We start from the raw sequence: 17505 nt of genomic DNA on the forward strand, positions 1-17505 counted from the left end.
TGTCCTTGGCAGCGGTGCTTGTGGCGGTGGTTTCCTTAGCAGAGCTTCAGCTGCAGGCGGTCCTGTCTGGGGCAGCGGGGCTGCTGGCGGTCGCCTCCTGGGCAGCGGGCTGATGCTGGCGGTTCTGTCTGGGCCAGCGGGGCTGCTGGCAGTCGCCTCCTGGGCAGCAGGGCTGATGCTGGCGGTCCTGTCTGGGCCAGCGGGGCTGCTGGCGGTCACCTCCTGGGCAGCGGGGCTGATGGCGGTCTTCTCCACCGTGCTGATCTTCCCAGAATTGCCAGGTTTCTAATGCCCCTTCCCCACCTTGGAAGGTGTCGCAGCTGACTCCACACTCCCACATGTACGCCTGAGAGCGGCTTTGTTGGCTGGGGTCTTCCCCCTGTCCCGCCGGGCACTGGCCAACTTTTGATGCTTGACAGGTGGGGGGCTGTCCGTGCTGTGGCTCCTTGCCACACTGGCTGCCCTGCTGCCTGGTGCACTCCACAATCCGGTGACTACTGGCACCACTGGTCCTGCCGATGTTGTGGCTGAGGTGCTAGGTTGTGACCTGGAGAGATGGGCCCTAGGAGACTGGCAGGGTGGAGGTGCGGGAAAGAGGTCAAGGATGGACAGGAAAGGTTTCTTAGGAACACTGGGACGGGTAGCTGGAGGGGGTTTGGGAGTGGAGGAACAGGTTGTGGTTGTAGGAGGTGTACGTTTGGTGACTTTGGGTGAAGGTGGATACACTGGAGGCTGTCGTGAGATGGATGGCTGTTGGGTGGGTGTGTGCCTGCGTTTGTGTACCTTGGGAGGTGGCGTCACAGACACACTGGGAGAGGACACAGGGGATGTGTGAATGGTAGTAGGGGTGGTGACTGCACGTGAGCGGGCTGTGGTGGTGGGTGTGCTGGTGATGGAAGTAGTGGCTATAGGTGTAGTGCATGCAGGTGTGAGTGGAGACAAGTCTGGGAGGGAGGAGAGAGACGAGGAGGAGGGGGACACAGTGGAGGCAGTGGATATTGCTATGTCTGCATGTGTGTGATGCTTGCGTGAGTGCCTGTGGGATGTGTGGTGCTTATGTTTGCCTGAGCTTCCTTTGTGTGTTGAGGTGTGTGCATGCTGGTCTGATGGTGTGCTTGGGGTAGGCTGAGGTACAGGGGATTGGGTCTGGGTGGAGGAAGTTGGAGGGGAGAGGCTAGAGACAGGGACAATGGCTGCCATCAGTGCTGAGGCTAGAGTCTGAAAAGCTCGCTGAAGGGCTGCCTGACCAGAATGAATGCCCTCCAGGAATGCATTGGTTTGTTGCAACTGCCTCTCTACACCCTGGATGACATTCAAAATGATAGACTGCCCAACAGTGAAGGGCCTGAGGAGGTCAATGGCCGCCTCACTGAGGGCATCAGGGGTGACTGGAGCAGGGGCTGAGGTGCCTGGGGCGAAGGAGATGCCCACCCTCCTGGGTGAGCGGGCACGGGGCAAAGGCTGAGGGGCTGCTGGATGGGCGGTGCTGGGGGGGGTGGCAGCTGTACCTGTAGATGCGGGGGCACAGATGGGCCTGCCACCACAAGGAGCTCCCATCAGAGGCTCCGTATCACTGGTGTCAGCTCCTGTCCCTGCCGTGGAGCTCCCCTCGCCCTCCGTCCCACTGGTGAAATCAGACTCCGTAGTGTCGCCCTCCAGGGCCATGTGGGATGCAGCTCCCTCCTGCTCTGGTGCCACTGTTCCTCCGCCTGATGATGCTAATGCACACTTGTACAGGGAGACCACAAAAAGGGGGGGGAAGAAAGAAGAAGGACATGTCGAGTGCATGCATTACCGCTACCTTTGGCGGACACGACAGACACAGAAGCCCCCTGCACTACGCCGCGCACTTGGGGTCTACTATTCAATCCCTGGGACATGGCCTACAAGGCTATGGCCGATATCTGCACAAATGGATGTCACGGGAGCTTGACTAGTTGTAGTTGGCACTGTACCCAGGTGGGGTGGGGTGCCACAGGGCCTGCCTTAAGAAGGGACCTTGCCTACTAAACGCGCCCTGGCCTAGGGGAACCCACAGCCCACCTCCCCCACCCAGACACCTCCACTGCGCGCTGAATCAGCAGAATGAGAGTGTACTCACCCCCTTTTTGCTGCTGTGATGCCCTCAAGCGCCCATCCAACTCCGGGTACGCCACCGCCAGGATCCTGAACATCAGGGGGGTCATGGTGCGACGGGCACCCCTCCCACGTTGGGAGGCCATCCCTAGCTGGGCCTCCGCCGTCTTCTTGCTCCAGCGGCGAATGTCCTCCTATCTTTTACATCAGTGGGTGCTCCGTCTGTGATAGACCCCCAGGGTCCGGACGTCCTTGGCGATGGGACGCCAAATATCCTTCTTTTGGTGGGCGCTGACCTACATGAATTGTACAGGGGAAAAAGAGAAGTTATTACCAACTGCACCGTCACAATCATTGGCCCGTATCTCTATCCTTGCCATGTGGCACATGCACTCACCGTCGTTTCATGCACGCATCATTCTCCCCCCCTATCTTTCATCCACACCACTCCACGCAGGCATTGCCCATACAGCATGCTCACAGTGTACTTACCTGTTTGTCTGGAAGACCGTAGAGTAGCGTGTACTGGGGAGGACCCCATCCACGAGTTTCTCCAACTCCTCTGTGATGAAGACAGGGGCCCTTTCCCCAGATGCACAAGCCATTGTCTCGTCCAAACTGAGGTCACAGCAGCACTTGCAGTGTAGGTCCTCTCCTGTCAAAGATCAGGTATCGAGTGATTGAACAGATAGAAAATGGCGGTCACGTTGGCGACGGTGCATACCGTCACCGCCGGCGTTCATCGTCTTTGGCTCCTGGGACCCATAGGGTCAAATGTTAACCAATGCAGAATTGCGCTGCGGTCTTCGATCGCCTACCGCAACGGTGTACAACGCCAGCGCAGTTACCTCACATCCCATTGTCCGACTTTACAGGTCAGGCAGCCACCATTTCAGGGGCCCACATGGCTTTATTTCTAACTACGTCACACATACCTAGGACTTGGCTCAACACTCATACAGGCAAAAATCGGGTTATGAAGGGTTTTCTGATTAAGCTGTGTTTACGTACCTCTGAGTTGGTTGACTCTGTGCTCGCTGTTGTCCTTCATAGGCACCATCCGCTGGGACATGTGAGGAGATGGCAGCATCCTCCGGTGACAGACCGCTGGTGGACCTGTCGACAATGGAGGAAAGACATGTAATCATCACCTACAGGCTTGATCGTGCCACAATCCTAGAACTGTGTGCCCAGTTGGAGCCAGACCTGATGTCAGCTATCCGCCATCCCACAGGAATCCCCCCTCAAGTGCAGGTGCTGTCAGTACTCCATTTCCTTGCAATTGGGTCTTTTCAAACTACAGTGGCCATAGCATCAGGGATGTCCCAGCCTATGTTTTCCAAAGTCTTGTCCAGAGTGTTGTCTGCCCTGCTGAAATCAATGCGGAGCTACATCGTTTTCCCTCAGGTGGAGAATTTGCCTACAGTGAAAGGTGACTTCTATGCCCCGGGACATATCCCCAACATAATAGGTGCCATTGATGGGACACATGTGGCCTTGGTACCCCCCTGCAGGAGTGAACAGGTGTACAGAAACCGGAAAAGTTACCATTCGATGAATGTGCAGATGGTGTGTTTGGCAGACCAGTACATCTCCCATGTTAATGCCAAATTCCCTGGCTCAGTGCATGACGCTTACATCCTGCGGAATAGCAGCATCCCTTATCTGATGGGGCAGCTCCAGAGGCACCGTGTGTGGCTATTAGGTGAGCACCTGGAACCAAATCAGTGGGAATAGTTGTCTGGGTCTGGGGATATCTCTACAGGTTAGTGTGTGTCTAACAGTTGTCCCTCGCCATTTGCAGGTGACTTTGGCTACCCCAACCTCTCATGGCTACTGACCCCAGTGAGTAATCCCAGGACAAGGGCAGAAGAATGCTACAATGAGGCACATGGGTGAACTAGGAGGATTATAGAGCGGACCTTCTGCCTCCTGAAGGCCAGGTTCTGGTGCCTCCATATGACAGGTGGTTCCCTATTCTACTCACCAAAGAAGGTTTGCCAGATCATCGTGGCCTGCTGTATGCCTCACAACTTAGCTTTGCGACAGCAGGTGCCTTTTCTGCAGGAGGATGGTCCAGATGGAGGTGTTGTGGCAGCTGTGGAGCCTGTGGACAGTGAAGACGAGGAAGCAGAAGAAGAGGACATCAACAACAGGAACTCTGTGATCCTGCAATACTTCCAGTGAGACACAGGTGAGAAGACAAACTGCCTACTACACTATTACCTCTCTACTGTCTGTCCTTTTCACCCAGTGTATGGTCACTGAGTTGTCACTTTCCCTTACGATTTCACAGATGCGGGTCCCACTGTGTGACATCTGCTTTGTTTCCTCATGGACTACAGCTGTGTGACATAGGTATGTTGACATTACAATTGAAAGAGCATTTTGTCACTGTAATTGCTAATACACTATTTCGAAATCACAGACAGACTCCAGATTGTTTTGTGCTTTAAGGGTGTTTATTTAGGTGCTCAATGTTGGAGGGGGTTGTAAAATGGTTAGGGGTGATGGTGGAGGAATGTCCATGGCAGAGTCCAGTCTATTAGTCTCACAGGTGCATTGTCCAAAGGGGCATAGGAAGTGGAGCTGGGGCAATTTGAGGATGGACAGGGTGACAAGGTGGGACAAAAGGATGACATTCAGGGTGGTCTTATTTCTTGGTGGGGGTCTTAGCATCGTTCTCTGTCCTGGATCTCAGGGACCGTTTGCGGGGTGGTTCTCCCTCTGCAGGGGGTGGGGTGCTGGTGCGGTGGTCCTGTGGCGGTGCCTCCTGTCCACTAGCGCCGGTGGAGGTGGTGGGCAGTTCATTGTCCAGGCTAGTGTCAGGGGCCCCCTGTTGTGCCACAGTGTCCCTCCTGGTGGTGAGGACTTCCTTCAGCACCCCTACGATGGTGCCCAGGGTGGAATTGATGGATCTGAGTTCTTCCCTGAAGCCCAAATACTGTTCCTCCTGCAGCCGCTGGGTCACCTGAAACTTGGCCAGTACCGTTGCCATTGTCTCCTGGGAATGATGGTACGCTCCCATGATGTTGGAGAGGGTCTCGTAGAGAGCGGGTTCTCTGGGCCTGTCCTCCCCCTGTCGCACAGCAGCCCTCCCAGTTCCCCTGTTTCTCTGGGCCTCTGTCCCCTGAATGGTGCGCCCAGTGCCACTGCCCCCAGGTCTCTGTTGTTGTTGGGGTGGTGGGTTAGCCTGGGTTCCCTGTAGTGGTGGACACACTGCTGATTGACGTGTCCTGGGGACAGAGGTATGGGCCCGCTGGGTGGGTGCTGTGCTGGTGTTTTCAGAGGGGGCAAGCTCTGTAGTGGCCTGTGCCAGTGTGAGGGGAACCGACTGTCCCGAGGTCCCAGATGGGCCGGTCTGGCCGTCTAGATCCAGTTGGACAGAGCTGCTGTCATCACTGTGGGCCTCTTCTGTTGGTGGTGTGGACATGTGTGGACCTTCCTGTGCGGTGATGTTGGGTAGGGGTCCTGCAGGGGTGTTAAAGCATGATTATTGCATCTGGGTGTACAATGGTGTGCAATGGGTGGGTGACCGTGTACCCCAGTGCTTGCATTCCTGTGTGGAACCTTGTGTGATGATGGTTTAGGGGGGTGTATGGGTATGTGCGGTGGCCATGCATTGGTGATGGGTGTCCATGCTTTGTTGTTGCATGCAGGGCTTGGTGTTGGGATGTGTGGTTTGTGATATTGGGACATTTGTGAGGAGTAGGAGTGATGGGGTGAGGGCGAGGGTGGGGGTATGTGATGGCATGCAGGTAGGGTGGGGGATATATTAGTTAAGGTTTGACTTACCAAAGTCCATTCCTCCAGCTACTCCTTCGAGGCCCTCAGGATGCAGAATAGCCAAGACTTGCTCCTCCCATGTTGTTAGTTGTGGGGGAGGAGGTGGTGGTCCGCCGCCAGTCCTCTGAACCGCAAGATGGTGTCCTGAGACCACGGAACGCACCTTCCCCCGCAGGTCGTTCCACCTCTTCCTGATGTCATCCCTATTTCTTGGGTGTTGTCCCACTGCGTTGACCCTGTCCACTATTTTTCGCCATAGCTCCATCTTCCTAGCTATGGAGGTGTGCTGCACCTGTGATCCGAATAGCTGTGGCTCTACCCGGATGATTTCCTCCACCATGACCCTGAGCTCCTCCTCAGAGAACCTGGGGTGTCTTTGCTGTGCCATGGGGTGGTGTGGGTGATGTGTGGGGTGGTGTGTGTTGTGATATGCGGGGTGATATTTAGTGGTGTGTTGTGTGAGGTGCGTGGATGTTATGTGGGTGATGGTATTGTGTGCCTGTGGATGCTTCGTTATAGATCGTAGTGTCTCTCTCTGGCCTTCTGTCGCAATCGTGGTCATAGGGATTTGTGGGTGATGTGGGTGTGTGTTTTATATTGTATTGGGTGTGTTGGAGTGGTGTGTGTATGTGTATCAGGTGTGTGTATTTGGAATTGTCCAATGTGGTACTGTTTTGTATATGTGTGTGTATTTTGAGCGCGGGGTGTGTACCGCCAATGGAATACCGCGGTTGAAAGACCGCTGCATGGATTCGTGGGTCGTGATAGTGTGGGCGTATTTCTGTTGGCGTGACAGTGGAGGTTTTGTTTTCGCCAGTTTATCACTGACCTTTGGTGTGGCGGACTTGTGTGGGTGTCTCAATTTTGCTGGATTCCGAGCTGTGGGTCATAATGACCGTGGCGGAATTCTGCTGCCGCAATGGTGTGTTGGCGGTCTTCTGCACTGCGGTAAGCGGCTTTTACCGCCAATGTTGTAATGAGGGCCACAATTCTTTAAAGAATATCTGCAAATGTAATGCTTAATAGCTTAAAGCATCAATCGTGGCTATCTTGTCATGCTAGACTGAGGTAAATTCAAAGTTCAGGTTGACAGAGATGGAGCTTGAGCCGGCTCCAGGGACCAACCTTGTCCCGCCGAAAGAGTACCTTGTATGGAGAGTTGCGTTGACATTGCAAAGATCCTTTGAGGGGAGCAGGAGGGCTGATGCAAAGGCATTTTGTGGCTCTGATCTTCGCAGTCAGGGGATGCATCGGTGGCCAGCCGCACAGTCATTGGTGTGATGTCCTCAAGGTGTGGATTCAAACCCTTTATGATAAAATCGATGTGTCATCAGCGTGCCGTACAGCTGGCAATGCGAAGGTGATGTGCTGGGGCTGATGGTGATGCGTCACCATCCTGAGCTGCGCAATCGGTGATGCAAAGTCTTCGTGCTCAGTGGTGATGCGTTGAGGAGAGCTGCAGTGGTTCCGATCAGAGCAGTGACGGTGATGCATGTATTTTCTCAGAACACAGCTGTGGAACCCACTACCAAGGTTCTAGGACTGGATTGGCACCATTTGGCAGGGCAGGACTCACAGATGGCAGAGTCCAGGTGCTGTTGGAGAGTTTCAGGCAGTCTTTGATGTCCCTGAGACTGCAGAAGAACAAGAGGCAAGCCCTTGGAGTCACTTGGTTCTGGGGATGTAGAGAGTCAGGTCCAGTCTTTCTCACTACCAGGCAAGGAGGGCAGCAGGGCAGGCACAGCAAAGCAGGAATCCAGCAAGTCTAGCAGAGTCTAGCAGAGTGACAGTCTTTTCAGCATCACAGTAGTCCTTCTTCCTGGCAGAGTGTCCTCAGTTCCAGATGTGTACTGGTTTGGTGGGGTCCAGTACTAATACCCAGTTGTGCCTTTGAAGTGGGGGAGTCTTTCAAGAGAGGCCTTTGAAGTGCACAAAGTTCCTTCCCTTCCTTCTCTTGCTGCAGACACACTACATAGGGCTATGCAGTCCTTCTATGGGGACAGGCACAGCCCTATTCAGGTGCAAGTGCCAGCTCCTCCCTCCCATCTAGCTCAGGAATTCTGGTGATGGGCCATCAGGATGTGAATGACACACCTCAGTTCCCTTTGTGTGTGGTTGTATAGAGGGAATGCATACAGCCCAGCAGTTAACTACCTCAGATGTGCATTCAGATACAGGCAAAAGGCAAAGAATGGTTAAAGTAATAAAATACCAACTTTCTAAAGGTGGAATGTTCAGACTTACAACTTAAAATACGACTTTACCATAAGTTGTGATTTTAAATTCTGAATCCAAGACACCAAACTTTAAAAAACCTAACTTGTCCCAATTGGATATTACACTTATAAAATGTAATAAGGTAATCCAAATGTTAACCTAAGGAACAGATAGGCCTTGTAGTAGTGAAAAATGAATTGAGATGTTTTTTCATTATCTGGACATGTAAAACCTTCAAGTCTATGTCCAAACCTTTAAATACACTGCACCTTGCCTTGGGGCTGTGCATGGCCTACCTTATGGGTCACTTATATGTATGTAAAAGAAAGGTTTGGGCCTTGCAAGTGGTTTCCCTTGCAAGATAAACATGGCAGTTGAAAACTGCACACACAGGCTCTTCAATGGCAGGCTTGAGACATGCTTAAAGGGCTACTGTAGTGGGTGGCACAATCAGTGCTACAGACCCACTAATAGCATTTAATTTACAGGCCGTGGGCACATGTGGTGCAGTTTACTAGAGGCTTATAAGTAAATGAAATAAGCAAATTATGGATAGGCCAATGTTACCATGTTTTAGGGAAAGAGCACATGCACTTTAGCACTGATCAGCAGTGGCAAAGTGCTCAGCATCCTAAAACCAGCAAAAATGAAGTCAGCAAAACAGGAGGTCACAAGGCAAAAAAGAAGTCATGGGGAAACCACACCAAGGAGGTCAGGTCTAACAAGGAGTGTACCAACTGGCCTTTTTGGAGGGTTATCTCTGGATGCTATTCTCTGCTCCCGGTTCGAGGTCGGCAGCGGGGTTGGAGCCGTTGAGGGTGTCCATTCAGCTGATCTCTGAAATTTTACTCTATCCACAGTGGGGGGGGGGGGCACTGGTTGTCTTGGGGGTGGCGGTGTGGGGGCTGGAGATGCTGATGTAGTTGATTGAGTGATCAGTCCATGTGGGTTTGGTAACGTGACTGTATTAGAGACAGCTGCTAGAGGTGAAGATGGGGTCCAGTGTATGTCCTGCGGTGTGCGTAGGGTCCTGGATGAGCTGGGCCAGTCCACGGCTGCTCATACTGTTGAGGAGGTGTGCAGTGTTGTTGTCATTTTAGTCATCAGTTTGGCAGTTTGGTCACCAAGGAAGATGTAGTTCTTCAAGTTTAAGTCTAGGGGCACTATGAAGTCTTACATGGTGTTGCAGAAGCTACATAGCAAGCCTGGGGGTTGGTGCGCCAGGGCGCCCACTGATTGTAGTCTTGACGCCCATGCGGAGCTTGAAGCTGAGGTGTTCCATGGGGGCGGTGGTGTTGTCGGTATAGGTAGTGCACTGTATGGTCTCTTTGTGGACTATGGCTGTTCCTCTCCTGGCTTATTGGTGTGGTCCTGGTGATTGATTTTCTATCATTGCTGTGGCAATATCTGGGGTAGATGTGGGTTTGAGCCAGATTTAGGGGAGGAAGAGGATGTCAGGGGTGAGGGTGGTGATCCTCAACAAACCTCAGGTTTTCCACCGCTTACACTCAGCTCTAGTTTTCCAGGTCACAAACAACTCACACCTGATAGCTCAATCCCAGCCTCATCTTCCAGAAGCAAGTCGGTTAGTGACCAAGTCCCAATCAACATTCTTATCTTCATCATCTTAATCCACAGATCTCCCCATGCCTACGTTGCAGTCAAGAAGAAGAAACTGGATAACCTCTTCCTAGAATCAATTGATTAGTGAAGCATTCTGTCTCTATTACCACCACTCCTCGCTTAAAAAAATACTGCATAACTGCCATTCAGAATTCAAGCATTTCATGGAGATCCATGACAATATTTGGAACTTTGACCCAGATATAGAAGTTCTGACTAAAACCTCACTCAAAGAGTCCTCAAACAATAGTTTGAACATCCTTTTTCCCCTGAAATAGTCCATTATACTGCATGACCGAGAGGAGGACATGGTAAAAAAGTAGTTATTATCCATAAGAAGTTGTTAGGCTTCAGAAAAACATCAGAAAACCATCCTGCTGTTCAGTACAACCCCGTCAAATGCCTATCCCTGGAAACCTTTGCTCATAAGGCAGCCACTCTCAGACTGTTTACCACCACCTGGTGAAAAAAGCACATTCATTCAAAAATGGATGGAATTCGTTATATCTTAACTGATGATATTTGACCCCAGCATCTTCCTCATGATTACAGTCTGTGTGATGCCCACAACAAAACTGTCAGTGTGTTCTTTAACTTTACTGTCTACAATGATATCCTAAAACACTGTCAAAACCCAATGCACTGCAAAGGAGCCATCTCTAGAGGCGATCTCTAAGGATATCTTATTGTCCACTGATGACCATACTGGTGGATTAATCAAACCGTCTTTAAATTTCATTCACTGTTTTTTCTACATCTGAAAACCTCAGGCCTACATGAAAAGAGACAATTTGGTTCAGTGGCACCAAAAAAAGACATTGAAGCTCTTACCAAAGGGGCTAAATCAGCTCTTCACTCATCAGTTTCTGAGAATGACATTAAGCCACTTGACACAATCTGCAGATGCTATAAATCCCACATTTTCAGAGGTAAGTTCTCTTACATCAAATCGCTCCTGGACGCTTTCGAGAAATGTCCAAAACTTCCCATCAAAGTATTTATACCAGCACCTCTTGTGCCTATCTATGATGTCTACTCAGGGGGTCAACGACTGTTTAAAAAAAGAAATAATATTAGCATATTATTAACAATATAACCATTAAAAAGAAATATATAACGTCAAGCTTCTTAAAAAGCCCTGTAAATGTCAAGGTGGTTGAAATTTGAGGCCTTAAAGCGAGTTGGCATAGTTTGTGTGATTTGATGGAGTAGAGGAAGTACAGCAAACAGAATCTAGCATGGACTATTGGCACCTCAACTGAAACACTTGTATGCACAGACAAAAAGGGAAGATGCATTTGGAGTAAAAAAGTGATATGCTAGTGTCTAGCATACCGCTTTGTCTTAGAGAGATAAAACACATTTGTCAAAAGCTCTACACTTCCATTCCAATTAAATTTCAGATTATGTATAATCACTTTGTTTGTGAACACAACACGTGCATGAAGGACTTGACTGAAAACTTGGTCTGCTAAAAAGCAAAACAAAGTGACTTAAAGCTTCACATCAAATTGTTTCTGGATGCTGCAAGAATTGCCAAAAACTTCTCCTCTAAGTGATTAAAGCAGTACTTTTTACCCTGGCTCACATTGACGCCTTGTGTTGCATGACACATATTCAGGATTTGCAATGGTTTAGAAAATGTAATAATATTAGCATATATACCTAAAAAAGAAGTCAAGATAAGAGATAAGTATAAAGACTTTGTGAACTTTTGAGCAGGAAAAATAAATTTTACTGAGCTTTTTTTCCCTCAAAATCTGTTGACCATGGCAACTACCACAAGCTCACCTGTAGAGCAGATTTGCAAGGTACCTTTTTCAGTGTTTTAAAGTGAGTTTCTCACCACCACTTAGAACTTAACAAAAATGGAATTGATCGTAATTGCACAGAAACAAAAATCCTACCTGCCCATTCACAGGTGAATTGTCTTGTTCTTCCTTGGGTTGTAAACCAGCTGTTGCAGGAAATGCTAAATCAGTGGTATACTTGACAACTGGCTTAATCTTCAATCTCATATCTCTATGATGGGCTATGAACACACATTCCCAAATTAGGCTACATTGGGGCATCTGGGCACTTCATTCGTGGCCCGGACGTAAAGTCTGCAGCCAGGGGCTAGTCCTCTTCAGATTGAACTATGGGAACTCCCTTCTCTCCAGTCTCCCCTAGAGCTGTTCCTCATACTGTCTACCCCTTTGTTTCAGGATACAATAAATTTGACCCCATCTCTCCTGTCCTTCCTACTCTTCAGTGATTAAACAATGAAGAAAGAGAACAACTGAAGGCTGCCTGAAACTTTCATATGACCCTAAACAACGCCTCACCCACCTTCCTGGCTAAAGAAACTTAAAATTTCTGGTGTCCATCCATGGTAGAGGAGTACAGAATCTGTCCTCCTTGAGCTTTCAACATTCAAATGGGAGCAATGTATGAATCAGTCCCTCTCCTTCAATGCTACAAGGTTCTGGAACTCTCTTCCTCAAAGTCTCAAAGCAATCCTATGCCTGGCTACTTTAAAAAACATCTTAAAGCCTTCTTTTCCAAATAAACGTTGGCCAGTGACTTTCTCACCTCCACCACCAAACCACCATTGCTTCTTCCTAATGACTGCATTGTTCTGTTGCTTACAAATTCTCTTGTTTGATTAATTAATCTATGTTAGAAATGGAGTCTCTAGTTGGCAGAGGTATACACCCTTGTCCAAGTAGGGACAACAATCCTAGTCAGGGTAAATCAAACACAATCCAAATTATCCTGTGCCCACCTTCTAGTAGCTTGGCAATGAGCAGACAGGCTTAACTTAGAAGGCAATGTGTAAAGTTTTTGTACAATAAATCATACAGTAACACAATAAAAACACCACCAAAATACACCACACAGGTTTAGAAGAATAGATAATATTTATCTGAATAAAATAATGTAAAAATGACAAAGATCCAATAAACAATAGCTGAAATATCGCTTTTAAAATGTTTAAAAGAGTCTTAATCCTTGGAAATAAACAGTTGTCTCTTTGTTACACACAATATCTGGCATGCATAAAGAAAAACGACGCACAGAGACAGTAGAGGAGGAGATGCGCGGAAAAATAAGGTGGCGTGACGATTTCTCCGACGCGGCACAGACGATGCGTTGTTTCTATTACACTGCAAGAGGTTTGCATAGTTTTTCAGCACAAAGTTTTGGTTCCTCACTGCGATGTGGGGTATTTTGACGCCCAGGGACGATGTCGGGAAAGATCCTTGACACGCTGGAAGAAGGCATGGGTGCCACGTCGATCCAGTAGGAGATTCATCGAATTTTCCATCGCAAGGCAGGTGCTGTGTCAAATTTCCACTTGAGTCAGGCTGCGTCATTCCGTCGGCTGTTGGCAATTTCTTGGTCACAATGCAAGCTTCGCCATCAATTCCAGCAGGCGTTGCGTTGATTTTCAACACACAAGGAGCTTCCTGAAGAGATTAAGGCCCTCATTATGACTGTGGTAGTCTTTCCAGGACTTATAGCGCTCATTGGATTGGTCAAGTGGGTGCAGGTGCAGAGGAAAATGGCCACCTCCAGGGGCCACAAAGCAGTCTGGGATATGTAGTCCCACCTGGAAGTCTCTAGCGTGTCCTGCTTTGCGGTGTGCCCCCATGCGCTATATAGCTCTTGTTCGTCTGGTCAAGTGGGTGCAGGTGCAGAGGAAAATGGCCCCCTCCCGGGGCCACAAAGCAGTCTGGGATATATAGTCATACCTGGAAGTCTCTAGCTCATCTAGTGTGTAGATCCCTCACAGTTTTCCCAAAGAAAGTGGTTGTGCTTTAGTATTATCCATTTTCTAGTGGAATTTCTGGTGAGGGGACTGGCAGAATGTCCTTGTGACTGTTTCACAGCACAGCACTATGCACTTTAGGCTGTTCTTCAGTCTATTCTTTTCATAGGTAGCACTTCCTGTTCCAGATACTTCTCCCTGCAGCATTAAATCTTATTAACAAGAGCCACTACGTCGTCCGTCTTGTCAACTGGCACAGTATATGCCGAAGGTTTCTTCACAAACCCTTACTAAAGAGTCAGCATTTCTGCACCATTTTTGCAGGTGACTGCCCACTGGTAGGGAGACAGCTATTGAGATGCCTATGGTAGTATCCAGTGAGGCTCAGAAAGGCTCTCACTTCTGTTTGGGTTCTAGGTGGTTGCCAGGCCGTGATTGTCTTAATCTTGGCCTGGAGGGGCTGCACCTTGCCACCACCTACTATGTGTCCCAAGTACACCACAGAACCCTTCCCAATTTGGCACTTACTGGCCTTGATTATCAGGCCTGCCTGTTGCAGAGCATGGAGCACCTCTTGGAGTTGGAGCAGGTGTTCCTCCCAGCTAGAACTGTAGACGGCAATGTAATCTAGATAGGCTGCCCAGAACGCATCCTTACCAGCCAGGACCCCATTAACCAATGGCTGGAAAGCATTTTTCAAACCAAAGGGCATCATGCTGAACTGGTAATGCCCCTCAGGAGTTGAAAAAGTGTATCTCTCTTTGGCCCCATCAGTCAAGGCGATCTGCCATTACCCTGATGTGAGATCAAAAGCACTGAGGAATTTGGCAGCACCTAGCCTGTCTACAATCTCATCAGCTCGGGGAATGGGGACAGACTTGAGACCCCGGTAGTCCATGCAGAACCTAAGTTCTGGCTTGGCACCAGATGCAGCATACTTGGGTACCAGCACCACAGGTCTAGAACAGGGACTGCTGGATTTCTCAATTACCCCTAGAGCCAGCATCTTAGCAACTTCATCCTTGATGCTGGCCTTCACCCTGTCTGACAACCTGTACATTTTATTCTTTACAGGGGGACTATCTCCCATGTCAATGTCATGAACACACAAATGTGAGTCCAAGGGGTGAGGGAAAACATGGAGGAGTATGGCTCCAGTAGCTGGTAGCAGTCACCTCGCTGGTCCAGGGTCAGGGAGTCAGAGAGATTGATACCCTCCACTAACCCATCACCTTCTTGGACAGAGAGGAGGTTGGAGAGAGGTTCACTCTCCTCTTCCACCCCCTCATCTGTCACCAGAAGCATGTTGACTTCAGTCCTCTCAAAATGAGGCTTCAGTCTAATCATTTGGAGCACTCTTAGGAGGTTCTAGGGGACTGGAGATCCACTAAGTAAGTGTCCTCCCCTTTACGCTCCTTGATTTCAAATGGGTCAGTCCAGTGGTCCTGGAGAGCTCTAGGCTCTACTGGCTCCATCACCCAAACTGTATCTCCAGGCTGAAACTCCACCAGAGTGGTCTTCTGGCCATACCAGTGTTTCATAACCTCTTGACTGGCCTCAAGGTTGCTCTTGGTCTTTTTCCAGAAGCAGGGAATCTGGTTGCAGAGGGCCAGCATGTAGCTGACCGCATCCTGGGGAGGGGGTCTTGGGAGCTTTCTCCCACCCCTCTTTGACAATGCTTGGGACTCCTCTGACAGGATACCCATAGAGAACCTCAAATGGACTGAACCCTACCCCCCTTCTGGGGTACCTCTCTATAAGCAAAGAGAAGGCATAACAAGAGGACGTCCCACTTATGCCTCATGGCCTCAGAGAGAGCTGTGATCATGCCCTTCAAGGTCTTGTTGAATTTCTCCACAAGACCATTGGATTAAGGATGATAGGGTGTGGTGAACTTGTAGGTCAACCCACACGCATCCCACATGAACTTCATGTATGCAGACATGAAATTGAGGCTTCTGTTAGACACAGTCTCCTTTGGGAATCCCACACAGATAAAGATCCCCAACAGAGTTTTGGTCACCACTGGTACAGTCACCGTCCTCAGAGGGATTGCCTCTGGGTAGTGGGTGGCATGGTCCATCAAAACCAGGATAATTGTTTTGCCTAGGACAGTTTTGGGGTCCAATGGACCAAAGATGTCGATGCCCACTCTTTCAAAGGGGGTGCCAATGACGGGGAGTGGGATACGTGTGGACTTGAGCCTTTTCCCTGTCTTCCCACTGGCCTGGCAGCTAGGACAGCACCTACAGAATGCATCTGAGGCCATCTGCACTCAAGGCCAATAGAAGTGGGTGACAAGCCTGGCAAAGGTCTTGTTGTGCCCTAAAAGTCCTGCCAGGGGGATGTCGTGAGCAGGGCCCAGTAGGAAGGCCCAGTAACACTGGGGGACCATCAGCACACGTGCTGCCCCAGCTTCGGTACCTTAGGCTCACTATAAAGTAGATCATTCTCCCAAAAGATAAGGTGATTGCCAGAGGCTTGACCTGCTGCTTGGGCTAAAGCCTGTTGCCTCAAGCCCTCATAAGTGGGGCACTCTTTCTACACCTTGCAGAATTTTTCCCTGGTTGGCCCACCCTCAACTTGCCAGACAGCAAGCTCAGGTAGGTCACCTATGGCAGCAATGTCTTCCCTAGTTGGCTCAGGGGTCTCCTCCTCATGGACCTCGTCATCCACCACAGGAACTTCTGAGACTGGTTTCCTGCACCCGTTTCCCCTCACCTTGGCACCTGTCTGGGCCATTCTCTCAGGCTGCAGACGCCCTTGACTCCCCTCCCAGGAAGCCACGGACCTTGTGGTCATACAGACCCACTAAGGCAATCCCAACATCTCTAAGTTAGACCTTACTCTACCTCCTTCCAAGTAGTGTGCTCAGGGTCATTGCCTAACAGACAATCTACAGGCATGGCAGGATTCACAGCTACTTTTAGTGTACCAAAGACCCTCCGCCCCACTCAAAGTGAACCAGAGCGACCAGTAGGTGGCTCTCACGATTGTAATTGACTATTACTTAGTGGAATGTGTTTGATAGGACCTGCTCTGCTGACACCAGCTGACCCTTGAAAGTAGTCTTGTTCGCTTCTGTGTCACACAAAGCCTCCACCCATTGCCCATTAATGGTGACCCACTGCCTATACTTGGGAGTATTAGCAGGCATGTGGGCTTTTAGCACCATTTCTGCATCCCCCAGGGACACTACGGTTACCTCAATCTGTTCCCCAAAACTAACTGATACTACCTCCTCCTTGTGCGCTATATCAGCTAGCCCAGGTGTCTGCCCTTCAGTGGGGGGCTGTGCCCTCTTTGGACATTTGGAGTCGCCCTTAGAGGGACCATACTTAGGCCCTCATTACAACCCTGGTGGTCGATGATAAAGCGGCGGTAATATCGCCAACAGGCTGGAAGTAAAAGCAATGGAATTATGACCATGGAGGAAACCGCCAACACGGACAGCCACTTTAACACTCCGACCGCCTCGGCGGTAGAAACAAACACCAAGGCGGTCACCGCCAACAGACAGGCGGAAGACAATGTACCGCCCACACTATTACAATGCACCAATCCGCCAGCTTTTCCGGGGCAGTACCAACGCCATCAAAAGCACGGCGGAAACAGAACACAGAAGGGAAAAAACTCACCTCTACACACCCAATAAGGAACCAGGACGCCATGGAGTACGAGTTACAGGTACTGCCCATATTGGTTTACCTCCTTATCCACCAGGAACATCAAAGACGGCAGCGGTGACGACAGTGAGTACTGCACCTAGTGCACAGGGGGGGAGGAAAAAGAGAGTGAGACACATACGCAACACCCCCACCCCCCACCCACAACAACATACACACACACACACATCCAATGACATCACAGATACACCCCGTCACCCCCTGGAAGAATGCAAGGACCAAATGAAATGAGTTTAACAAGTGTAATAATCGAACAATCAGGTAGCCCAAAATACCTTTAAATCATCAGTATATACAAATATTTGCAGCAAGTACACAAGTCCGTACACTGTCCCATTAAATGTCCGTGGACTAGTGGCCCCA

The 17505-nt window shown here is 49.8% G+C and overlaps 1 protein-coding gene across 1 annotated transcript in view; it reads right to left on the reverse strand.

Moving 5' to 3' along the window:
- Nucleotides 1–17505, reverse strand: part of LOC138261592 (syntaxin-binding protein 4-like) — a 717553-nt gene that overhangs the window by 304311 nt on the left and 395737 nt on the right. The window lies entirely within an intron of this gene.

Source organism: Pleurodeles waltl, chromosome 10 (genome assembly GCF_031143425.1).
Source record: "Pleurodeles waltl isolate 20211129_DDA chromosome 10, aPleWal1.hap1.20221129, whole genome shotgun sequence".
Classification (NCBI taxonomy): domain Eukaryota; kingdom Metazoa; phylum Chordata; class Amphibia; order Caudata; family Salamandridae; genus Pleurodeles; species Pleurodeles waltl.